The sequence below is a fragment of the Dermacentor variabilis genome, chromosome 9 (genome assembly GCF_050947875.1).
Source record: "Dermacentor variabilis isolate Ectoservices chromosome 9, ASM5094787v1, whole genome shotgun sequence".
In the NCBI taxonomy this organism is placed as follows: domain Eukaryota; kingdom Metazoa; phylum Arthropoda; class Arachnida; order Ixodida; family Ixodidae; genus Dermacentor; species Dermacentor variabilis.
Window position 1 is genome coordinate 119,187,287 of NC_134576.1, and position 26,911 is coordinate 119,214,197.

At 48.7% G+C, this 26,911-nt stretch overlaps 1 protein-coding gene and 1 non-coding gene across 6 annotated transcripts in view; both read right to left on the reverse strand.

Moving 5' to 3' along the window:
* LOC142557362 (homeobox-containing protein 1-like) overlaps window positions 1–26,911 on the reverse strand; it is a 205,807-nt gene that overhangs the window by 120,743 nt on the left and 58,153 nt on the right. The gene's annotated exons all lie outside the window — the stretch shown is intronic.
* On the reverse strand, window positions 11,008–11,080 carry TRNAT-CGU (transfer RNA threonine (anticodon CGU)). Its single transcript has one exon. It is a non-coding gene; the product is annotated as a tRNA-Thr (tRNA).

Genomic DNA, 26,911 nt, shown 5'->3' on the forward strand with positions numbered 1-26,911 from the left:
CAGGCGTTGTAACATTGAACCACATTTTTGTTGGCCACTGCGCCTACGTCCGCAGAATATGGAGATAAGTTTACACGTACAACACAGAGACTTTCAGCTTGTCTAAAAACGTGCTGCCTGGCCTTTGAGGAATGCAGTCGAACGCCACTACTACTAGATTACCCCCGTATCACAAAGGATTTCGTACGTCCCAGCCGAATCTTTGATGCGTATTGTGAACGCCTCTACAACGAAGACAACAACGCATTTGCCTGTACAACGAAGAGATTTAAGCGCCTCCGCAAATGGCTCCGCCCGCTGGTTTCCAACGAACGTTCCTATAGGGACTTGCGCCACCATTTTCTCCGCATTATCTATGGCAGCCCCCCCCCCCCTATATTTGAAGCCAACAGACACACACACACACACACAGGAAAAAACAAATACGCCACTATAATAGTGGTGCAAAACACACCCCGCCCACCCGATCTCTGAGGCTATGGTAAGAACCAACTGGCTACTTTTCTTTCTGCCTTCTGTCAATTCCTCGCCCGCCCCGCGCAGGATGGGTTGGCGCAAAGCCAACAGCCAGCGTCACCCTAGAGCAGACCCAAGCCGAGAAAAAACAAAAAATAAAGAATTTGGAGTCGGGACGCAGGGCAAACTGAGTGGAAGCAAGCGAAAAGGGTCCCACTAAGCCTAATCCCAAACAGCACCACGGAGTCGCGTACAGAAGACGGGCTTCTGTTTTTTGCACGCGTCTGTTTACGGCCTGATAAGGGCGTCACATCGACTGCAGGTGCAGCGCCGTCTGGTTCGGAGGACAGAGAAACAGACGACGGCGCTTGGATCGAATGCATACGAACATTACTTACGAACATTACTTGAGAGGACAGAAATTGCACGCCCCGTTCGGTAAACTGAAAAGCTTGCACAGAGTTCTGAGTTTTTCCATGCCCATCAATATCAAACATTTTCTTTCTTTCCTTTTTATTTTTGCGCTTACTGTTCTGTTCTTCAAATTATGCAGCACGTTCGCATTTTATGGGCCGGATCCTTTATTATAACGTTGACACTGTCACTTGACTCCTTTCTCTAGAAATAAATAAATAAATAAATAAAATACTAATTTTCATTCGTTTGCACCTCCGTAGTGAGTAGTGGAAACCAATCTCAAAGGCCATGCTTTCCCCGTACAGCAAAAGACGGAAGCGACCAGGTGACGTCATAGCCGCCACGTTTCGGCCACCACTTCCGGCGAGAGGCATAGACGATGGCAAATTGGCTTATTATTATTATTATTATTATTATTATTATTATTATTATTATTATTATTATTATTATTATTATTATTCCTTTTTCGTGCAGAGGAAGTGCCAAGTATTGTGCTGAACGACGACGAACGTAAAACGCGATGTCACTGCGAAATTTCAGCAAGAACAAAGCAGCGTGAGCGCACAATCCTTTATAATGACGTGCAGGAGAAAACGCAGGTATATCTGCACTAACAGCGCCTTCAAGCAACGCAGCCTTTGTATATAAAACAAAACAAGCCGCTTGAACGCGGCAGGAGGCTTAAAGAAAGAAAGAAAGAAAGAAAGGAAGAAAAGAAAGAAAGTGCGAATTTCCATTCGTCTGCATTCCTAGTGATGCCAACATCGCACCTCTGTAGTGAGTAGCACGAGCACAGAGTGACACTCTTGTTTCTTGCGCAGCACTTCCGGTTCACCTTCCGAGACGACCCCAAGACGAAATTCAATATAAATCAGGAAAAAAGGACAACAATAGTACAGTACAAAATTTATGCGTTTCATTATAGCTATGACATGGAAGCCTAAGGTTAGTTACAAACTGAATTACTGAAGCGTCTGGAATACTTAGAATTAATTAGAAATCACCGAGGCAACAAGGCATAAATAAAAAAAAACGAAAGAAAACAAAAAAATAGCACAGTAGAAAATTCATGGGTCTCATTATGGCTATGATATCGGAGCATACGGTTAGTTACAAGTTGAGTTGCTGAAACGCCTGGAATAATTAGAATTAATTAGAAATCACTGATTACCGTACACCAAACCACATAATCGTAGACTTTACAGACCTGCCATGCGAGAACGACTTGGGCGAAATTCCTGGAAATCCGGAAATAGAAAGCGGAAGTAATGACTTGGCTGATGACGTCACACACAAGAAAGTGGCACGATGTTTAACCGGCTAATTAACGCAAAAAAGTTGCCTCCGAGTTCGGTTCGTGGCGTTGCATTTGCCTAAAGTTAACCTAAAGAACACCAACGCCGAGGTGCGAGTGCCAGACACCTATGTTAAAGATTAGGATCGCCTATAGCATTCTTTTTTTTCTTTTTCCAGAGACCTCATAGAGATCTCATGCAGTAATTGACAACGCGCACTCGTCAGTAGCATTGCGTTCTCGCTTCGTTCTTATGACGGTCTCGAGTCCCCGCTCTCGCTAATGTCGCCTACCCAATCATTCCAAAAGCGTCCATTTCAAACAAACCTCATATAGGACACATATGCCACGTATCTAATAATCTCGTACGAGCATACGAGATCACAGACGAAACCATGCGTTCATACGAGACTCTTTGCAGCGATAGCCTACATACCAATTCGGTAGAAAAGTTACCCATCGCGCGTATTCCATACGAAAATACGCCGTCTAATAATTCCAGTTCAAGCTACAAAGACAGGAAATGAACTTTAGTCTTTCTTTCTTTTTTCTTCTTTCTCCGCTTATATGACTTCCTACTCCCTCTACTTTCCTCATTACTAGGTTACTTGCAACAACAGCGCGGCCTGGGAGAGAACTCTCGACCTCCGATAGGCTACGGCTGATTATCTTCTTCTTTTTTTCTTCTTAAATCCTACAGCTAGCGCATACACGTAAAAAGTTCTCGCGAGATCACAAGTGAAAAAGATATGTTCCAAACGGAACAAGGGCGTATATAAATTTAAAAAAACAAAGACACAACGTAACGACTGTACGTGTACGCGGCCCTGGCTCGGAGATTTCACTCCCACGTTCGTTTCATCCGACCTAATTTTTCCAGAAATCCAATTCGCCCGTACTCGGCCACGCGCACGAGCCCCATTTAAACGTACGCACGAACGCACGCACACAGAAACACAGACGGTCGCGAGCCTCCGCGCATGCGCACATGTTCAGACAAACGCGCAAAAGAATGCAACGTGTACGCGAACACACAAACGCATGTAACGACGCATACTGTAGAGTTTCTCGCTGTAACAGCTCGAGGGAAATCTGGCGCCACCGTCTATGGGAGTTTGCTAAGGGGCGCTGCGCCGTCATGGGAATGACGGTATATGTATAGTGCCTAGAATACACTGAATATGGCTACACAAATAACGCGTTCTTAAAGTAATATCTTCATAGAATGTGTCCATTCACGCATGTTACATCTTTACTCACCCGCAATGCGTGACCAAGCGAAGAAAAGCAAGAACAGACGACAAACTGTTTCAAAGCGAGCGATAATCTTGTCGTCTGTCCTCCAACTTTAGCGGCCCACTGATACTCTTTACGCATAATATACTTGTACATGCAATGACAAGTTACCATAGTTAAACAAAACATGTTTTTTGTGTAATAATAAAGCTAAAACAGCTTTTTACGTGCCGTTTCAGTAGAAAATTAATCACTGTGAATGACTGAACAGCGCTTGCCTGTCTCTCCGAGAACGATGCCAATCCGAAGACACAATATACCGGCATTCCCATGCATATACCGCAGCGCAGCAGCGCCAGATTTCCCTCTAGGTAATATAGTGAGAAACTCTATGACGCACACACTATGCATTTCGAAACAAAAAACAAAAAATGGAGGATTTAACACGGGGGTTCCGCGGTTACTGGTATATCTATTAAGCTTTCTTTTTTTTTTTTCGTAAGTCGGCTTCCGCCCTGCTCTCTCCCGAGCCCTATATCGAGCACGGCAGGACACCGCATGTACTGCTGTTCATTAAGATAACATATATTACACCCTCGCATTCGTCGCTCCACCGTAACCAGGTTATCCACACTAATAGGCATCACCGCTCAGAATCTAGCTCTGACACGATCTTTTTTTAGCGACAGCAGATGCATTTTTATTTCTATCTTTTTCCTTCTTTTTATTCAACTGACACGCGCATAGAGAAATCACGATGAACAGCAAACTCGATCACGCCTATACTCGCTCGCTTGTTTGCTAAATTCGCGCCATTACTATGCACTTGTGTGACGCGCTCTCCCCTGATTGGCCATCGCGTTCGCGGAATATTATAAATAAAACACACACAAAAAAAAACATTGAGCGCGAACACACACACACACACATATATATATATACACTGAGACAAGCGCATACAAAATATAAATACGAAAGTACGGACGCAGTAAAACACACCTCAACGAACGGAAGAGCAGTGCGTCACAACATTTTCTTTCTTTCGCGTAGAAAAAAAAAAACGCAAACACGCGTACATATCGAGGTCATCTTCAAAGCATACATAGGCGCAGCTAACGCAACACACACACGCACACACACACGTGTATGTGTGTGTGTGTGTGTGTGTGTGTGTGTGTGTGTGTGTGTGTGTGTGTGTGTGTGTGTGTGTGTGTGTGTGTGTGTGTGTGTGTGTGTGTGTGTGTGTGTGTGTGTGTGTGTGTGTGTGTGTGTGTGTGTGTGGTGAACGCATGCGCGAACGACTATATACACTACATGTGCCAGGAGAACGACAAGGACAGAGAAATATAAATTACGCGCTATGTAGGACTCGGCTGAGCCCGTTACCTAGTATGGACGACCTGGTTTCGAAAGAAAAAGAAAGAAACATTGCCCCGAGTTCGACGTTGCACGTACCAATGCGCGTTTTGCTTCCTGCTTTCGTGTGTATATACAGGGTGTCCCAGCCAACTTTAGCCGGAGTTTTAAAAACATGCCGATGCACTCTAAGATGACGCGACCAAACGATCGTTACTCACTTCTGTATGTAGATGGTCACGCTATTTTTTGTATTTTGCTTAATTAGATAATTAGTCAAGTTTAATGAACCAACTTCTGAAGCGACGAAGCTAGGCAAAAAAAAAATCCAATTTGAAAGTTGTAGAGCGCTTTGCAAAAACGTCCGATTTGACAGTTCCTAACTTTCCATTTATTAAGTATTAGTGTTTTCCAGCTTACTGTGGGTGCCCGCGAAATACCGAAGAAAAAAAGATAGACCACGTGACATGGACGCTTACTTGTGCGTCCACTGCTCCCAAGCATTCCGCGCACAAAGAAACACAGCATTTAGCCGGTGTGAACACCCGTCCGCTTATCGCCATCGTGAACCGCCGCGAGGGAAGCACACCGCTGGCGTCGACACCGCAGCCAACGCCTTCGTCACTGCCTTGTCGCCTTTTAAGCGGCAGCATGCCCTGCTTGATGCTATGTTCGTTACTACGCGGACGGTTCGGGAGTGCTGCAACCAGGGTGCGCAGCGGGTATGTCACGCGGTATGTTTCTTGTATAGCATTTTTGTATATTGTCTTGCACACACACACACACGTTTTATATATATATATATATCGTGACTGGCTTCTCGTACTTCAGACACATACATACTTCAATGCATAAACATTTTTTTGGCGAGTATACCAGAAAAAAATCTGTCCATCCCGTGACACCTTATATCGGCCATATAGATGCATAATTGGTCAAGTTAACACACCGTTAGCACAATCGTTACAACAGTGTAATATATGATTGGCAACGAAGGGTTGACATACATACGCTAGCTAAATAAGTACGCAAAAGCGAAGTAGCAGCCGAGCCAAAGAATGCTTAGGCGTTAGCAGACCGTTCTCAGAATTTCTGCAGCATTTCATTTTTCACTTTATACACTCTCGATGCTAACGCATTAAAAAGACACCCCGCCGTGGATGATCGATGTCGTTTCATGGACGGTTAATGTTTCATGTTAATTGTTAATGTTTCAACTACCAATGTCAGTTCATGGTACAGATGGTTAACCTTCTGTACGAAGTGCTTGGACGGCATCTTCTTTTTTTCTTTTTTTTTCCTTACTACGAAGCATTATACTGAACGCTCTTCAATTACTGGCTAAGCTCTTCAATTACTAAAAGCTCTTCAATTACTGGCTAAAAAAGTTCACCAAAGCGGCATGGCCGCTCCTGCAGCTGTACAAAAAAATGCAAGAAAGTTACCAGAAAAGAAAGAAAGAAAGAAAGAAAGAAAGAAAGAAAGAAAGAAAGAAAGAAAGAAAGAAAGAAAGAAAGAAAGAAAGAAACAAACAAACAAAAAGCTCACTAGGCGTGCCTAGATATAACTTACATACACACCTTTCCTGAACGACACAAGGAGAGCCCGCACACTCGCTCGTTCAGTCAAAAGGTTCTCTAAGAAACGAGCACGCGGTGACCACATTTCTTCGGAGGCGTTTCAATGCTAACCGCGCGCTGACACGAATCCGGAGAAAACTGAGGTGACCTTCCGCAGCGGCGAATAGCGGAAACAAAAGATTTGCGTGCTCGCGTGTCGACTGCAAACGGCGCATCTTGCAGCAGTTACGATGACAGGCCGTCACAGTACAGTGTTGAGAAACCCTAAACTGGGTCACTGAGGAGCGGAGGGCTGCGCATGCAGAGTGTTCTTTCTTTCTTTCTCTCTCTCTCTTTCATTCATCCATTCTTTCTATCCCTCTCTTCGTCTAAAGTTCGACGAAAAACTAGTCAGGCGAGGTTGATACATTGTCAAATAAACTCGCAATTGTGAGCAAGGGACCCGTACGTAGCGGTCTCGAAAGATGTTTTATTTCCTGTTTGAACCTTAGGCGAGTGCCAGTTTAACGGCAGCATCCCTCCCGTTTATCTTACTCTATACTCTACCTCTTGTCTAGCCAACTCTGCCACACTATATCCCGACATTTTTCTCCACGTGTTTACCTGTCTTCTCTGTCCTTCCAATCAATCCTTGTACATCTGTATTCTTTTTCTAGCTACAGCTCCCTCTCAATCGTCTTACCTCTGTCTGTCTTTATCATTTATCTGTCTTATACTTCTGTCTATATGGTTCTTCTAGCCCACTATCCTCTTTTATACCAGGCTATCTATCTATCTATCTATCTATGTATCTATCTATCTATCTATCTATCTATCTATCTATCTATCTATCTATCTATCTATCTATCTATCTATCTATCTATCTATCTATCTATCTCTACGCTAATTCTCATGCAACACGAAGTCGCGACGCACCTCCGCAGCTTCGAACACGCAAGCATCGGCGGATAAACAAGACAAAGTGTGTTTTCCCGTGCGCGCGCTTTTTGGCATTAAATAGACCATCGGATCTCTTCAATCATGCTGTCCGCGAAGTGCTATAGACGCGTGTCCCACAAGCTCGAAAAACATGGCCAGCTAATTTAAACCGCGGTAGATTAGAAACTTCAAGTGAACGTCAACCCGAACGCCAACCTGAACGTCACGGTCAAATCTGCACGGTTTGAAAGTGAATTAACGGCAGACGTGGACGTACGCGGAAGTCCAATGTTTACACCGCGGGTCAACTCCCGTTTCTTGCCCACAGGGGGCGTCGCGCACGCGTGCCCGAAGGCTAGGCTAGGTGGCTGTCACCACATCGTTTAAAACGAGATGCCGATAAATAATATTTATCACGCTTAGCACAGTATGGCGCCACTTGTCACGCGATGTAAGATGTGCGCCGCGTAGCGTCGATGCGTGCATACTTTGCATTCAACTGCATATTACTACACCAGGGGCATGCCACGTTGCAGTTGCGTAGGTAGCGGTACAAGGAAGATTGAGAAGGTTTGAGGAAGGAAAAGAAGATAAGGAGATGTGTAAAAAAAATGCTGGAGTGAAGAACAATTGTAGATTACCTGGTCAAATGAAGCAGACTATGTGGATCTTTGTCACCGCGCAGTTTTAAATAGATGCCAACAAACCACCATCATCATCAGCAGCAGCAGCAGCAGCATCGTATCGTGCCGCTGTCACGCAACGTGACATGCGCGCCGCGCAGCGTCGATACGTGCAAACCTCGCCTTGCACTTGCGTTGTATTCCGCCAGGTGTCCCGACATGTGGCAGTTGTACGCTACGTGTAGCTGGACATGATTAACTCAAGCAGGCTAGGTGACTATTTGTCGCCGACGCATTTCAAAGGGGATGCCAATAAATCGTCGTCATCATCAACAAGAGCAGCAGCATCGTGCCATACCACGTGTCAAGGGAAGTGACACGAGCGTCGCGTAGCCTCGATCCCTGCGTTTGCTCTTCGGTACAAAGTTGGAGCCTTCTCGCAAGGTACCGACCGCTGCTGAAGAAGCGAATCGTAAAGCTTCGCGCGCGGCTGCAACCAGGCAACGCCGGGTTCAGCAGACCGCTGTGCAGACGGCAGCACAAGCCGCAACTCGCCGTCCCCGCAGGGTGGACAGTTCAGATCGTTCTCGTGAAAACGACGCAGAGAGACTTCGCCGCGAAGACCCTCTAGTGTGTGCTGCCGAAAATGGAGGTCCTATGGAGCCGCTCCTTCAGCTCAACCTGTGACAGTGTTGCGTGTGCCGCTTCTTTTTTTTTTCTTTTTTTGGACACGATTGCTTTACTGTCCCGAACAACTGCGCAGTCAAAACCCGTCACAAACCGCGCTGGACGGTCGCCTCTCAGTTACGTCAGCACCCGATGGTTAAATGTTCCCAAAACTTGGCACGATACGGCGATGATGAGAGAGCAATAGGAAAGCAAGAGAGAGCGCACGCTTGCACGCGCGGGGCGCAATCATTGCCGTAATCAGCGGTACGCGATGAGGCGTACACGTACCCAACGCACCGAACCACGCTTATACAGCTTTCTTTCTTTCTATTTTTTCCCCCTTAACGCTAGCCTCCTACCAAGGCGAAGACCGTCGTAGCAGGAAATGCGCGTACCTCTTGACGGGAGAGGGGACAGGAGCCAATGGTCACCGACAGCCAACTATATGTATATAACTTTCGGGCATTTCTTGTCGTCTGCTTCTTTCTCTGTGGTTATTCACAAGGCAGCAGCAGCTTGATGCGCGAATTGAGGAAGATGGCGAGAAGGGAACAGGCCGTTCTTATCTTATTTGCTTGTTTGTTTGTTTTCCCTGTCTTCACCTTCTTCACGAAGCTTTTATCTTTTTTTTTCTCTCCACGTCGTCTTATACCAACATGCCCGAAAGTACGACGAGGTTCACCGTTGCTACACGTGCACACTAAATAACGCTTGGGAGAAGGATGTATAATGTCGGAGGAGGAGGAGGAGGAGTGGTTGCTGGAAGCCAACCGTACGTGCGTCCTTCTGAGCCGGCTCTTCGTCTCCTCCCCTTCCCCTCCCCGGCCCCCCAAACTTTTCTTCGCTATCTCCAACTACACAACGACCACCACATCTTAGCTGGAAGCGTATAAAATGGCGACGAGGAGACACCGCCAACAAAAGAGAGAGAAATACTTGGCGCCCGCACGAGGGAGAGGGTAAAAAAAAAAGAACGAGTGGAGGAAGACACACGCGGTGGCGCTGGTACAAGCACGTTAACCTTGGACCACGCAACGCCGCGACCAACCAGAACAGAAACTGGCACGGTGCAAGAAGCAACGAGCGGGGAAAGAGGTGCGGGGAGGGAGGGGGAGCAAAGAGGAAAGCGAGCAAACGCCCTGAGGAACAGCAGCAGCAGCCACACACACACACACATACACGCACGCACAAACGCATCCGCGCGGACAGGAACGCAAGCAAACAGAGGCAAACGCAACGCGGCGAGCCAACTCCGTCCGAGCCGAGCCGGCGAATAAAACGCGTATATCTTAAACCCACCTTACCACTTCCCTCACTCTCTTGATTCGCCGACGCCAATCCCTCGCATCCACTTCCCCTCCTCTACCGAACGTAAACCTCCTCGTGCTCCATCCAACTCGAGTGCATTTCCGTGCAACGGAGGTAAAAAAGATGAGAGGACGCAATGCAGGACTAGACGAAAGCGGGAATGCGCGCTTGGGCTTTCCGCGACAAAATGTAGTACTGTAGCATAGGGATTTTATAGTGATTGTCTAAACGGCTTTACAAATTGTTTGTGTGGTTATCTCAAGCTGTTTATACCGATGCGACTTCGCGTATTCCCCGTTTTTCGCGCTCAAGCCATTTCCGGGAAAACAAAGAAATAAAGGAACAATTTTTTTGTTTTTTTGCCAACTCGAGAAAGGTAGAAATTCGGCCTTGATTGCGCCGTTCCGACAAGAAATAAAGATGCTCTAACTACACTGATAGCTGAATCCGCAAAAACGGATAGCCTCGGTTCTTAGCGTGTAAGCAACCCTTCCATATACCGGTCAAAGAGGTGCCATCTTTGTTTAAATGTAGATTCGTCCGCCAATGACTCCTAGGGCACTTGAGTGTCACTTGTGAGCATAAAGAGCACCCACGCCCTGCTTCAAATAAATCATTTGTTGAAGTTAGCGCATCTGCTGTACCCTCCGTCTGTCCTCGTTTGCTTCGCTTCACTTGCAGTTTGTACAACCTTGTTTGATGTACGATGTTCCCGCCATGCTGTCAGAGCAGGAAGCTGACGGGCTTTCAAGTCGTAAATGACGGATTTTAACCTCAGCCCCCCACCCACCACCCTTTTTGTAAATGAAAATAAGTACTTTGAATGAATGAATGAATGAATGAATGAATGAATTACACCCACATTCTCAACTACTTCGGTGACTTCGTCACAGGGACACTCGACAGGAAAGAAACAAAATATCCAGACGGAGAAAGATGGTTTGGAGCGCATCTGGTAGGCCACCCAGCAGCGCCAATGACCAGCAGCTTACTGACCGGTAGCTAAGCAGTGCTTAGAAGCACTCAAGCTGTACATAAAGGCAACAGACAATTAAGCCTAAGGAAAGCATCAGGGAAATTAACTGGTTGAAAGTGAAATGTAGAAAAAAATGAAGAATAGGGAGAATGGAAGTGGACGAAAAGATAAACCTGTCGCCGGTGGGAACCGAACCCACGACCTCCGCATCACGCGTGCGTTGCACTACCAACTGTGCCACGGCGACGGCTGTCAACTAGTCCAACTTTGGTATTCATGTTTGCTAGATCTTGCCCTGAGAGTGTTAGCCAGCGCTACTCAGAGCCATGGTGGGCGGATGTGGAACATCCTTTTTTGATCGATGCCCTCCGTAACCCGTGATCATAGGAGAGCAGGCACATGGCAAATAAACGCTCGCATGATACCTAAATAGTGCCTTAGGTAGCATTTACGTAGCATCTTTTCATGCACTTTCATTTTCTCTTTTCTTCCTTGGCTTCCTTGGCATTCCGTGGCTTAATTTATGTTGGCTTTATGGGGTTGATTGACACAATCGAGCCCCTCGGTTCCCCTTCTCAAATTGCAGCACTGGCACATACGGCAAGTATAAGCAATAAGTCATCATCGACACCTTCCCGTTAATGTGCATAAACATTGCGTTCTACTAATACTACAAAAAATAATTTAAAAAGTTTTGTGGCTCAAATGACTCGAAGCCGCACCGTGGGTTATGAGAGACTTCATGAAATGAAGGCCTCCCGAATTCATTTTGGCCAACTAGGATTCATTAACGTGCTTCAACTTTAACAACCGTTCGCTGACTTTAATTTTCAAATTATTTTCTTGCAGAACTCTCTAAACATTCCACCATATATCGTAGTCCGATCACGCGTCTCGATTTTCTCAGGTCATAAAGTTCGCCGCCCACGTAATTGCGCCAGCACTTTCCAATAATCATTCTTTTTCGCGCGCAGCCGAAGACTGGAACGGATTCGCTAACAATTAACATCGCCGCCGCCACCACCACGAGCAAAACGACATTTTCAGAAACTGGTGCCACTATTTTCTCCTGCAAGTGTAATCTATCCATCCCTTATGTTACACCCCGAATCAAGGTCTTCAAGGTAATAAAGCGTTGTGATGTGATATGAATCCATCCCAACACACATACAGAGAGAGAGAGAGAGAGAGAGAGAGAGAGAGAGAGAGAGAGATCCAAGCGTCGCCGGCCTGGCATTTCGGTGAGAATTTACGCTTCAGGGTCAGTGGCGCTGGACTGTCTTTTCAGTGCCGATATCATCGCTTTAGACCTTCGAGATGACCTGGCTTACTGAGGTGTTGAACGCGTTCCCCGTTTTATTTCCGTTCTTAAGACATCATCGCTTTTGAGGGCGATCGCGCTGCGTTAGGCGTTGACGCGACGTAGGAAGGAACGCAGCAAATACTGCCGAGCGCAAGCGTTCAATCCCGACTGCCTGAGAGAAGAAGCAACCGGCGCCGCAGCTACAGGCGACGGGCAGGGCGATGACAGCAGCAGACGACCGCGACGACAGCGAACGGCGGAGCGATACACCTTCGGATGCCCGCGCGTTTCCGTCTGCTTCTTCGCCTAACCCCTCACGGTGGCGTTAAGCCTCGCGCAAAACTGCACGCAACTAGGCGGGAGGCAAACGAGGCAAGCAAGGCGAGAGAAACAGGGCGGAACAGCTCCGCATGCAAGACGGGCAAAAGGGGAGGACCGGTATTAGTCAAGGAGAGATACATTATATTACAACCGTGAAGCCGAGCGAGAGGCGGAAGGGGGAGAGCGCGACAACTAGCGGAGAGAAAACGAAAGCACGTCGTTCACATGGAGAGAAAAAGAGAACGCGTGATAAAAAGTAACAAGATACACGGTACAAGGAGTGGGAAAGATGGATGGCAAAGAAGAGAGTGAAAACAAAAGCGCACAACACGGGAAAGAAACCGGTCCGGAGAGAGAGAGAGAGAACGAGAGAGGCAGAGGTGGTAGAGGGAGCGATCGAGAACAGACGAAAGTGTCAGCAAGCGACAGGCGATCGAGAAACGTCGTTGTGCTGCGGCGGCATGGCAGCCACGATCCATCGCTCTCGCGGGCACGATCACGGGGAAGCAAGTTACGTTGACAGCTGGCTCCCTTTCTACAACGAAACGGAAAGTTTAAAAACTCGCACACTCGTGGCGCACGGTGTGCACCTGGGGTGGTATTCTGCAAGCGTCCACCTAGTGGGCAGGTCCATTTCGTCTGCTGCCAGAGTGCTGATTGGCTGGGGGCGCCTGCCTCTTTCTGAAGCGTACTCCCTGCCCAGCCAATCATCACTTCTGAAGCAGACGAAATAGACATGTCCACCATGTCAATTTCGTCTGTTGCTAAATTTCCGATTGGCTGGGATGGGGCACGCGTCAGAAAGAGGCAGGCGCCCCCAGCCAATCAGCACTCCGGCAGCACACGAAATGGACCTGCCCACTAGGACACCTGCAGAATACACCTCTCCCCCTCGGCAACACCCTCCCCCTAAGTTTCCTATAAAAGTTACAACGGCGAACAATGGCGCTGCGATCGTTTCGCTACCGTGGGAACGATGGTCGGCTAGATGGATTTGTTTAATATTTGTACTTCCAGCTTCAAACGTTCCCGCGGCGTCATTTGTTACGATTAACCGTTCTAAATTTCCAAGCACTCATCGTGTAGTTCTAAAACAAGGCTAGGCAATTAGTTTTCGCGCGCATGCGTAGGCAATGTGAATTTTCTTTAAATCTTTTTTTTTTTGCGTTTGTATCGCGAAACGTTGTTGAAAACAATCAATTTGAGAAGTCACAGGGCCGTTCTAATCCAGAAGGTCGACGATCAGACAAATCCACGCAACGTCAATTATTTCACCATTCTTGCTTGTTCCCAAGATGCTGCTTGTCAGAAGATATGTGTTCGCAGGTGTTATCTCGGTTAAAATATTGCAATCAATGTCACGCGACGCACCGACAGCTCTCGCAGCATGACGCGGTGCACAAAACAGCGTTATTATTATATTTAAATCTAAGCACGGCGCTGCAGAAATACGGCGTTTCAGATTTCGATGTACCCACGTCCAACTTAACTCGCATAATAAACATGTAACGCATGTAGTCTCACTCAGCGCGTGTCTGCTCACACGCAAGACCCGTAACACGGCTACACCTGCGCGTGACGTGAACAACACGACAACGATATGCAGTCGTCGTTCCGATCAACGCAGTATCGCCCACTCCAGAAGCGGTTACTTGCGCTGGCAACACTGTGACCAAATAAACAAAGAGGTTTACGGCGGCTCCCTCGCTCGTTGCTGCGCTTGCGTTTCCATTTTGTGGCGTCGAATCGAGGTGTTTCGTGGAAGCCGAAATGGTCCTAGCTGCCGATCACCTTATCTACATCGGTATCAAGGATATCTGCGACGAAATCGCGGAAATAGTTCCAATCTGCGCCCAGCCTGCCCATAGAGCCGCATCAGATAAAGAGCCTTTCAAGTGAGACGGAAGGTAAAAAGGGAGGGCGAGTACGTAGCGAGCCTTCGAAAGGTCCAACCTCTCTGAGAGAGAGAGAGAGAGAGAGAACTGTTTTCGACCTTCATAGGCAACTCCGTGCTGAGACTCGTGTAGCCATATATCACATACAGCATCTCACAATATATGTGCTGTAACAGTTGCCGTGCTCTCAGAAGCTAAATACGGCTATTCTGAACTGACAGAACGAGGCTAGAAAGTTGTAACGCTACCTATAGTCGGTGGGTCTCGCGAAAGCTACAAATGAGTGTTCCGTTTGTCAGGCGCGTCGGAATGCTCCTTTTTTAGTTTTTTTTTTTTTTTATATTTAGGTGACGCGTGTGATAAGGTCGTCTGCTGATTGGCCAGTACTTGTTCGTACTCGCCGTTCGCGGTGTTCGAGGTAAACAGCAGAGAGCTTCCGCCCGTAGGAATTACCCGGCGAAACGTCAGAAATGAATAACAACCAAATCGGACGAAGTTGAGTTTCCTCCGACAGATTTCCAAAACTTTTAGCGACGGTTCTCTTTCGTGGCAAAGTCAGTTGCATTATTGTAAATGCGTGACTTCGAAAAACGCATTGAACCAGCGGTAATGGAATTTAGGTGTGCGCACAACCTCACAAACCGCATTTCGATGGGGGTGAAATGCGAAAACACCCGTGTGCTTAGATTTAGGTGCACGTTAAAGAACCCCAGGTGGTCAAAATTTCCGGAGTCCTCCACTACGGCGTGCCTCATAATCAGAAAGTGGTTTTGGCACGTAAAACCCCAAATATTATTATTATTATTATTATTATTATTATTATTATTATTATTAACCTCACAAAGCAAACTAGTGGCACGGTGCGCAGGTCGAGCGCTCGAAAACTGGAACGAACGCTGTTTGCAGTTCTAAATTTCTTGCGAGTAGACGAACTGATAACTCACCGCGTTGAATGAGAAAACAGCGTCTTCTGCTTGCATCGCTAGACTAAAGCATGCTATGAAAACGCTATGTCCCTTCGCGGCGTAACACGTCATGGTCAACTTCCGACTTTCCCAGGTATAGTTATATCATTCCTGCTACAGTGCCTGCAGAAAAAAGAAAGTACATTAGCGATAATATTCCTGCTTCTTAAAGCATTAGCAACACTAATGCTGGGTCAGAAAACTAAACGCACGAAACCTGGTTAAACTTAAGCGCACACCACTATAATTTATCAAAGCGATCAAAGCATCCACCGCGATTTGAAACGCGATCAAGATATCCAAAATAATCAAGAAAGCAAGGGTCTACTCGGAGGGAAGAAAGAAGTCGTCCCTAATGAAGTGTTTCGAATAAACGCTATATATAGTATCACGTAGTGTCGTTGATCCATGATACGGTCGGGAAGAAACGGAGTGGACAGGACAGTTACGTAGCTTTTCCCAATGCGGAAGTTTCTCATCTAAATCGCCCTACGATGCGCGTTTTCTGCATGCTTCTTTCGGGATGACGTCAGCGCAGGTCATCTATACTCACGGGATACACTAAGACCAGGCAGACACGTTCTTAAAGGGACACTAAAGGTTACTATGAAGTCAAGTTAAAGAAATAAAGCAATGCTGTAGAACGTCTAAGGCGTCAATATAATCGCGAGCAGATCGTTAGTAACCGAGAAATTGAGGTAAATGCATGACACGATTTGCGACGTACCCCCCAGCGACATTCTGGTACTAGCCCGATGACGAAGGCACTCCTCATCATGAGTTAGGTCCCTAGTACTCAACTACTCGTATTAAAAAGATCATTTCATTAGGTTATAAGGCGGAAGAAAATGCTACTTGTCTACTTCTATTCCATTCTAAGAAACAATAACATTTTGACATTACCCTTCAGTAGTATGGGTGGCCGAAAGATTTCGTTTTCGCTCGACTCTGCGCCGCGAGCGCTTTGGAGTTTCAGTTGTTTCGTTATCGCGTCATGCTGCGCTGGTTCTGCTGGCTCGCGAAACTTACATTTGGAACAAGCAGCGAGAATGCCACATCCATGTGATGTCGTGTGATTCGCAAACGGTCTGCGGAGCTTGGCCAAGGGCAGTTGCAGCGGCGAATCCAACGTTACTTATCACTGTGTGCCAACGTGCGAACCTCTCCGTTCGAAGTGGTTAAATGCCGTAGCTCTGCCAGAGCGCGTTGGCAAAGAGCCGAAAAATCGCATAGTGTGCTCGCTGCACTTTCTTCCAGAGGATTACGAGTTCAACGCCGACTTATTGAAGTCGTGTGGAGTGCCCTTCAAAGCAATGCTTTTCCGTAGCGCTGTCCCGTCGGTCTTGCCTGCATTCTCCGAAGCGCAAGAACTGCAGGTCGAAGACGGGGCGATGAGTGCGGCATTTGCTTTTCACGAAGAAAAAGCTACAAATGGGCGAATATGTGCAGCCATGACATACAGTTGCCATCGTAAGTACGCAACGCCACCGGCAGCGCGAGCCCCCAGCAGCAGGTCACGTTCAGTGCTTAAATCGCTGAAGTCGAGCCTAGCATCGCGAGCCAATATGTCGTTGTCAGGGTCGTCCATTGCAACGAGCGTCAAAGTTGGCGTCATAAAATAAAGAACCAGCTTATGGTCGCGCGCTTTCCCTTCCGCTAGCCACCATAGTTTCGCTTTCGCGCTGCTGTCGGCTCTGTCTTGGCTATGTTTCTGGCCGCGCGTTTGCGTTTTGCGCAGGAAAGCCGTAGCGCCGTCTGCGGGCGCCGTTTTACTCACCGACGGCGCAACGTCATTATGAGACCATGACGTCACCACTTCTCGATCGGCGGGCGGGCGACTTGAACTGCGCTAGAGGTACGCGGACGCTTCAGAACGCATTTTCTCTGAAAATGAGCCTCTTCTTCGCTTGAAAAATGCAAGGGCGAAATGCAAGAGCTGCGCTGTCAACAGGACTTCCTAGTTATAGGAAGCAAATGAATGAATGAACGAATTCAGGGGTTTTACGTGCCAAAACCACGATTTGATCATGAGGCGCGCCGTAGTGGGGGACTCCTGATTAATTTCGCCCAGCAGGGGATCTTTGACGTGCCCCCGTGCACAGGACACGGGCCTTTTTGCACATCACCGCCATCGAAATGCCTGCCGCCGCGGCCGGGATCTGATCGCGCGACCTCGCGCATAGCAGCACAACACCACAGCCGCTAAGCGACCGCGGCGGTTAGTTGGCAAGCGAGAATACTCGCCATATAGCCCGAAGTCACTCCAGTATTCGCGCCCGCCGGGTTGAACCGCGTCATCCCAGAAGTGACTTGTACAAGCACATCACGTCAGGTGTTCACGGTGCCCGCTACCACTCCCTTCCCCATCAACCGCCTCCGCCCCCCCCCCACACCCCCTCCACGAGACACCGGGGGTCACGGCAATAGACGCCTCAATGAAAGAGGAACGTGGGGAAGCGAAGGGGAGTCGCCTGCGATCATGATGATCAGCGGCAAACACCAGAACGAGCAGGACGAGTGGGCGCGAGAGAATGCGGGGGAGGCAGGCGGTGTACAGGGAGGGGGAAGGGGGAGGGGGCAAGAAGGAAGTTGCATACAAAAGCAAACGTGTCGGCTTCGTGCAGGCAACAGCAAGGAACGGAGACAGGAAAAAGGGCGAGGTGCCGGCGATAACGGCAGGAGGAACAAGCGTTGAAAAAGAAAGAAAAGTTAAAAAGAAAAAAAGAAACCTCAAGAGCGAGAAAAATAAAGACAAGGATACCGACAACATACAGTCTCAGTCGCGAGAGTACGTGGCCCGATCATGAAACGCATATGGCTGTACATCAGAGCAACTCGCTACGCGAGGAACCTTGCGGAGTGGGCGAGTGACGCATGAAGAGTATAGTATTGGTGAAGTAGTTATATATATATATATATATATATATATATATATATATATATATATATATATATATATATATGCAGAGAGAGAGAGAGAGCACGGTAGTAGTAGTAGTAGTAGCAGTAGTAGTAGTAGTAGTAGTAGTAGTAGTAGTAGTAGCAGCAGCAGCAGCAGCAGCAGCAGCAGCAGCAGCAATGGTATACTGGTAGTGTAGTATCAGGACTCCAGGAGTAACAGCAGCAGATCACCCGTGATCAGCGCTGCTCACGCGAATACAGTGCGTCTCCTATGTGCAAAACGCCTCCAGGTTAAACACGCAGCTCGAGGGACGAAAAACAAAGCAAGCAGAAAGGCGAGAGAGGGGGAGAGACCATCACGGGTGAACGAGAGAGAGAGAGAGAGACGACGCACTGAAGCAGAGCTAAAGAGACGACAATGGGTCGCAAGACGCGAGTGGAAAGCAGCGCACATGCGGGAAGGAAAAGGGGCACGGACATCGCCGCCGGAGGTTGGGGGAGGAGGAGGACGAAAGGTATCGATTCCCTAATCGTCATAAATATTCATGGCACGCGCGCGCAAGCACGTATACGCATTACTACCGAGGGCACCGGGCGAAACGGCCGAGGCATACAGGAGCAGGGCGCGCACGGCTCCTCGATCTCCCTTTGCTACAACACACACGTTGTTATCAACATCAGCAGCAGCAGCCGCGGTTGCCGGAGGCCCGAACAGCTGATGCATCGACGCTGCAGGCAGAAAGCAAGCAACTGGATGACGCCAGCAACCTTGGAGGAATGGGGAAAAAGGGGAAAATACTACAGAGTCGAACAACGCCTTTATAACAAAGTGCTCTAGGTCTCCGAGATGATTCGTTACACAGGTCACTTCGTTGTAAAGGTAGCGCACCACTCAGCTTACGACAGTGCCGCGACAGAATTATTCCTTCGTTATACCGGTCATTTCGTTGTAGAAGGCGCTCATTGTAGGGGCGCTCGACTGTACTCCGCTTCTTACTTAGCAGGCAACGCCGCGGAAGCTACGCAAGTACAGTGCGGTCATAGATGACTCGCTCCGCGAGTTTCCCAGTGCAGTTGTTTTTCATCTGCGACGGAATTTCTACGGAATAACTACATACCTTGTACGTTAAAGCAACGAGTGGTGGACGCCAGTTTGCGTCATGTGACGTATTACTTGTACACCTTCGGGCGTCCGGTGTGGGGACGTTTCGGTTGCGGACGCAGGTGGGTGCGTTTTGTGCTATGTGGTCGCAAATTCGTGTCACTCCGCTGGTTCGGTGGTAAATAGGGTTCGGATTTGCGACGCATTGCGTGTAATAAATACGTCATAGTTTAGGACAAAAAAAAAGTACGGCATTCAACGTTACGTCGAATTACGTGACGCATACGGACCGTCTCTTTTGTATCGCGTGTGACGCACTACTTTTAGGTCGCGGATGCGAGCACCGAGAGAAGTCTCTCCAACCTTGGCAGCGTTAGCATCGCGTGCATTTGGGCTGGTTGGGACATCTCGACACACAGCAGGTTTCTTAAACGGCGCGACGCAGGACGAAGGCACATGCAGGACAAAGCGCTATGTCTTGCGCCTCCTTCTTTCGATCGTCCGGTGTCGCGCTGCTTAAAAATCCGGCAGCGTTGCATGAGATGGAGCGTATAGGAAAAAGCGTCAAGTGACAGTGTTGTAGTCTTTGTTCGGCGATTAACCCTAGTATTCAGCAGGAGCTCCGCCCAGAGAACCGCACTGCAGCTGCCCTCTGCGCCTCAGCACTCCAAAGACAAAACGCTTAGTTCCAGTGACACGCAGATTTCCGAAAATTATAGCTCGCTTCTCTCGTGACGTCACGCAAATACGCGAACGTAATTGGCCGGGCCGTATGTCTTCTAATCTTCGACAGCGGCACATTTACCGCAACGTTTTTTTTTTTTTGGTTTTCATCGACCAGTCATGAAAAACACACAGTATTAAAGCTCACGGGAAATAGGGCCTCTGTCACGTGACGGGTAAACGGTAATTTACAGCCGCCGAGCGCGAGGAGTATATGGGGGAGAGTAGAGCGGGCCAGCCGGGGCCAATCGTGACGAGAGTGTCGCCAAAAAGCTACCACGAACCAAATATAATGCCTTGAAAAAGTCCGGCAACAACGTAAAGCCTATTTTCCCAAGAGTCAACGCAGCTAGTCTCGAATAGCCACCCCTCCTTTGACACCACCCCTTGCCCCGCTTTCGGTGTCGATAAGCACACTGGCCCTTGGGAAGTGGGCCCTAGAAGGTTGGCAAACGTTTCAAGGCCCTATTTGGTTCGTGGTAGCTTTTAGTTACGGCACCTCCGTCACAATACGACGCGCGCTCACTCGCGTCAATCTCCTCCCGCAGTATCGGCGCGATTGGCGGCTAGAAATCACCGCTTGTCCATCACGCGGGGAAGGTCTGCTTTCCACGAGTCTTGATCCCTCATATTATTTTATGAATTAAGCTGTATATAAGATAGTCAACTGACGGTCCTTCCCAGCCTTTCTGCCTTCCTCTACAGCTCCGAGAGAAAGGAGTTGCTGTATATGCTCCCTATGCTCCCCAAGGGTAGCACCACGCAATAACTTAACCCTGTCGACCAAACGCCAGCTGGTAAACGGAGCAAGGCAGGCGGACAGGTCGCCGGACTGAGGAGGCCACCCGCAAGGAAGGCGACTCTTTCCCAAAATATCCGTCACGTTACAGAGACTCGCCAGGAGCAGGCAAAACCGACCAGTAAACCCTCCTACGCCGTACGCAGTGTCAAGGGTGAAAGTCAAAGAGCCTGTAGCCATCGCGGTCGTTCTCATTAACACATGAGTATAACTCGGTTGCGAGTGATGATCTGCGCATGCAAAGCGAGTAGGACGAAGCGCGAATAATCGCTGCTAGAATAACGAAGTAAACTTTGCCCGCGCGTGAAAGTGTGTACACGAAAGAAACAAATGTCGACTGAATGCCTCCAAGCCTCTTTTTCGCGGCCCCGAAAACCTGAATTCACGCCATCCAGCCTGCACAGCTAAGGAGCAGCTTTTCTCTTTTTTTTGTGTGTGAGTGTGTAACATGTATACGCCGCGGCCAAAGTCACAGTAACATTTTTAAACAATCTTTTTGTGCAAAAAGTTTCTTAAAAGATGAATCTGTTCCAACTAGGCCGACTCGCAGTTATGATACAGTGACATCACAACTCGCCGCCGAGCTATATGGCTCTCTGGTTGTCGCGGCCGCATGGGATCGTACGCTCCGGCGCCTAATGACCGGACCTCTCAAAAGTTTCCCAATCCCTCTATTTATAGAACTCGTAGCACGGGAAGCACACGCGAGCTACTGCGACCGGATTTCTCGCGCAACAATCCACACCACTCCGACCGCTCACTCAGAAAAGAACAACGAAACAAACAAAAAGGCACGCACGCGCCCAAAAAAGCCAACTGGGAAAAGAAAGCAGGTGTCACCACGCATCTGTCGTGTGTCAAGTCTATGCGCGGCGTATACAAACATGTAACGCCGCTGCCGAACCGGCAGCGCCAATGTGCGCGCGCGCACACACACACACACACACACACACACACACACACACACACACACACACACACACACACACACACACACACACACACACACACACACACACACACTCACACACACACACACACACACACACACACACACACACACACACAAACAATCGACGAAACCGAAGCGTATGACAGAGTGCAGCTGCGCGCTACACCCTTCTCCAACCCCTCTCGCTACGCACATACGGGGTCGCTGACCCACGCTTCCGTGACGTCACGGGCCCCCTGACGTCACCCCGGCCGTTCCAAGGAGCGCGTCTTGCGAGATCAAAAAAGAAACGATGTCGTCGCTGAAATATGGCACGTGCTCCGAATGCTACGAGCCACTCACACCGGGGGACAACACACGATCCCCGCCCGCGCGTACATGCATTGTCACGACGCAAGTATTGGCATTTACGTTTATTACGTCCGCAGACCAGCTGCGCAGGGAGCACGGTCCCATACTGAAGGGGGCGGGGGGGGGGGGGCATTACGCAAGAGCGATATTCCACCTCATCCATCTCCTACACCACCCTCTCCTACATTTTTCTTATTCTGTCGACAGAAGAAGCCAAAGAAAGAGCCAAGGCCGCGCTGCGCATTTGAAAAAAAACGAGCGCTCAGTGCGTGATCCGCCGCAAGTGCCTCCATCGGCGGTGGTCTGGGGGCGCCCGACAGCGAAATCGCGGAGTAAGAGGCGATTGCAAGATTGGTGGAAGTAGGGAAACGACAGAAAACGGAGACGTACAAACGCAAAGTTCGTAATAGGGGGTCAGAAAATTGGGTTGTGGGAGTTGCATATCGTTTTTCTTTTTCTTTTTTAAACTAGCTAGGACATTAGGCAGTATAAAAGCAAGAGCCTGGCGGCGCAACCGACCGGCCCGTTCCAAAGGGGACGCTCATAACATCCATCCAGCGGTACTTGGACCGTGACGTCACAGTGACGCGCCGGAGCGCAGGTATGCACGGGCTCCGCTACTGCCTCAAACCGCTCGCCTAGTACCACACCGTGCATAATTATGACGCATCAAAAAACTACACCTTTTTTTTCCTGCTCGATACTGTGATTGGCTCACAAAAGAGACCGCTTCCTTTGAAGCCAAGCTCTCTTTGCCTTTTCCACCCCCCCCCTCTTCCCCCACCACCTTTTCTTTCCTCGTGTACTAGTTCTCTGCTGCCTCGGCCGTCACGCAACAATTTCGGTCACTGGGTAGATGTTCCACTGGGGCATGTGAGCCCGAGCAACAGACAACTTGGCACGCTGGCTACGTGCGACTCGGCACGTGCGACTAGGTTCCGTGAACAAGCGTCGGAAACATACCCCAGAATGGATATGTGCCGCGCTGATCAGGTGCCCGATATGGCTAAGCCGAACGAGAGGCGAGAAGTGAAGCAGTCGGCTACAGAGGCAGCCGAATGTAGAAATAAAAGAAAGTGAACAAAACGGTACACACCAGAGGGCACACCGAGCGAGAAGTAAAAAAATATTTGAGTAATACATCAAAGGAAGTTTCACTCATCACCGATTCATACACACCCCGTGATTCCTTTCTTTCTCCCCCCCCCCCCCCCCCGCCGCCCGCAGTGCTCCCGAGATGAAACGCACACCAAACTCGCCCATCTTTCGATTGGCCCCTCTAATTGATGGGACAATTAAGCGCGCAGTGCGGCAATGGCCTCGAGAAAAGAACAAGAAAAAAAAAAGGAACACAACATACAGAAAACGGAACACGCCACTCCCCGAGGACAATCCTCGATTAATCGTGCGTAGTCCATCCGACACACGCACGACCGTGTAGGGCTATATATTCGCGAGCGTAACATTAATCCCAGCCGTGGGCAACGCGGGCAAAAAGCACGTGCCCGGCGGAAACGCGACAATTAAGCGCACGCAGCGACCTTCTCTCTGCCCTACGAACGCCTCGAAGACGGAAGCTCGAGCAACGCGCGAAGATTAATGAACGACACTTAATTAACGACCCTCCCAATGTCCCGAAGAGCCGCGCGGACGCATACGGCTCCGAAGGAGCGCTCTGACAAAAAAAAAAGATCAAATAAATAAAGTAACAATTCTCTATCATCTTTTATTCCCGAAGCTCCTACCGGTTGACATGCTGCTCTTAATTTACATCTGTTTGTCGAGTGCGTAAAACGAAAATACTGTGCATATTGCTTTGATATATGTTGAGTGCTTCTGTGTACATTTTACACACGCACACACACGCACACACAAGTGTGCTTGACACAGGCGCGCAACGAACGGGACAAGCCCGTAGGCGTGTGATTAATTTGATCGCAAGCGGAAATAATCTATTTCGGATATAAAACATATTTCCGCGGCTAACTGCGCAACGAAGAGGCGCGAAAATAACGAAAAAAGGAAAGAAAAACAAGTTAAGATATGACTTACTATAAACACCAACGATGTTTATTGCTACAGCGATGCATTCAACTGCGTCATCCGCTTCAACGTATAAACAAACACCAAGCGCCCCTTTTCGTACCTTCAGTTGGAAACTTCCGTTCGCAGAGTACTATATACGTATGCCGGCCAGACGGGCAGGCGCCGCATTTTATAGTATGCAAACGTCGGTGCGTTTTACGGCGTGTCAGTATCATCATCATCATCATCATCATCATCATCATCATCATCAGTCTATATTTTTATGTCCACTGCAGGACGAAGGTCTCTTCTCCCAGCGATCTCCAATTACCCCCGTTTCGCGCTAGCAGATTCCAAAATTCCACCTGTAACTTTCCTAATTTCGTAACCCTACCTAATTATCTGCCATCCTCGATTGCGCTTCCTTTCCCTTTGCACCCATTCTCTCCAATGGTCCACCGGTTATTTGCCCTACGCATCACATGGCGGAAGCCCAGCTTTCTGTATTTTTTTCCCCTTAAAGTCAACTAGAATATCGGCTTCTATCGTTCGCTCTCCGATCCACGCCGCCCTCTCTTCCCGTCTCTTAACGTTAGGCTTAACATTTTTTCGTTATATCGCTCACTGAGCGGTCCCTAACTTGTTCTCGAGCTCCTCTGCTAAACCTCCAAGTTAGCAGCAGTAGACCTCCTCATATGTTAGCAGCAGTAGAATGTAATGATTGTACACTTTCCTTTTCAACGACAGCGGCAAACTTCAGTATAAAGGGTTACTAAAGGCAAAAACAAGTTCAACCATGCGTAAGCAAATTACCCTTTCTACAGCGCCAACAAAAAGAACATCTTGGCCTGGCAGGAGGTGTGGTAAGACAGAAAAGACGTCCAAAGGATCGACGGGTGCCGATATCGCCTTGAACTTGCCGCACAAGCGTGCCGTGACGTCACAGATATTTCACAACGATCCACTTGAATACAGTGAACAAACAATTCACCAGTAAATAGGGGCAGTGCCGCTGTATTCTAAAGCGTTGCCAGAAACCGGACTTGTGAAGTTTCAAGAAACCTTACTTCACAACAACGGTTCAAATACGAGAAACTGCATTTTGAATATTCAGGACCTCACTCCCGTACGGCCGGTGGGGAAGGGGTCGTTTGGCACGAAATTAAATAAATGGCAGATTGGCATTCTTTTTCTTTTTTTTTCTATTCTAGCAATCAACGTCACAACGCGAAATTAGCGAATCTTAAAAGAGTCTCGAAAGAATATTTTATCAGCCTAAGCTGTTTTCCTGCTTCTCTTTGGTGTCGTTTCAAAACAGCTAAAACTGCCTCGCGCCTTGGCGTTCGAAGAACGCTTGGCGAATTTTACAAAAGTCTTACGGTACTGTCACACTGCATACACGCAACAACGTTCAAGTCATTGCAACGGACAGAATGCTGGTATTTTTTTCGGCCTCTCTGAACTTCAGCTTCAGTGCACGCAACTTCCCGACTCACGGCGCGAGAAAAAGCACGCGCCCTGATTACGCGCGCTGTGCTTTGCAGTGCGGCGTGATGGCGTCGGGTTGCAAAAAGCGTGCCCCTGATTGTTCACACCTTTCGCACGGCGCTGCTGCACGCAACCTCCGACAAGCGGCCATGGCGGAGCGTAGACCATAAACGCTACCGCGCGCACGCACGTGAAACGGCAATGCAGGCGGTCAGAAAAAAAAAAAAAAAGAAAAAGATCGTGGCTCTGCGGACACGTGCGAATCCGGTCCGCATCGTCGCGCGCCGCTTCTGTCGGCCAGAGGGCACGAGATGTGCGCACGGTAGGTTACCGACGACGTGCCACCCGAGCATTCGCGCCTTTCGCGAGAATAAGCACGCAACAACACGGTGCACCACACTCTGCGAAGAAAACTGCACGCACGCCCGTACGAGCTGCCGGACTGCAGAAGCGCCCCGCGAACGCTCGCGCCATATGTTGTGCAGCACTGCACGCAACTTTTTTTTTTTTTTTTTGCAGACGAAGGGCAGAGGGTACTCTCTCTCTCTCTCTCTCTCTGTGTGTGTGTTTGCGCGCGCGCACACCGTGACTCAATCTCGTGCCAATTAGAGCTGCTCCTGTTATGTGTAGACAAAACCGAGAGAGAGAGAGAGAGAGAGAGAGAGAGAGAGAGAGAGAGAGAGAGAGAGGGGGTTCAGGACGGGAGGCGCGTTTACAGTGCGAGCGCTGACCCCGCTGTTGGAGAATGAGACTCGGTACACACGCAGCGGAGCCAAATGTTTGCGATTCTCCCGGCGAGGAAATAACCCTCCCCCCCCCCCCCGTTTCTTTTTCGTTTTTTTTTTTTTTACACGTTGTAACGTCGCCGCTTGGCTCCACACAACGGACATATGTGTATGCAAAGCAGTATTACGGAGGGAGAAGGCTGCCCAAGAGAATTTTCGCACGACACCGTCTGCGTCTGCCACTTAAGAAAGAAAGAAAGAAAGAAAGAAGGAAGGAAGGAAGGAAGGAAGGAAGGAAGGAAGGAAGGAAGGAAGGAAGGAAGGAAGCTGTTTGCATGTAAAACACTAACGATCGGGCAACAAACACAAATGGAGCGAGCGGAGCTCACGCGCTAGTAAACTATCCAAGCTTCAATATCCGACGCATTTTTACATTATCCGCGTAGAAAAACGAAGCAAGCCCGCCTGACGAAGACGCCCTGCAGGCGAGCGTCTCCGCAACAAACACCTCCACAACGAAATAATCTG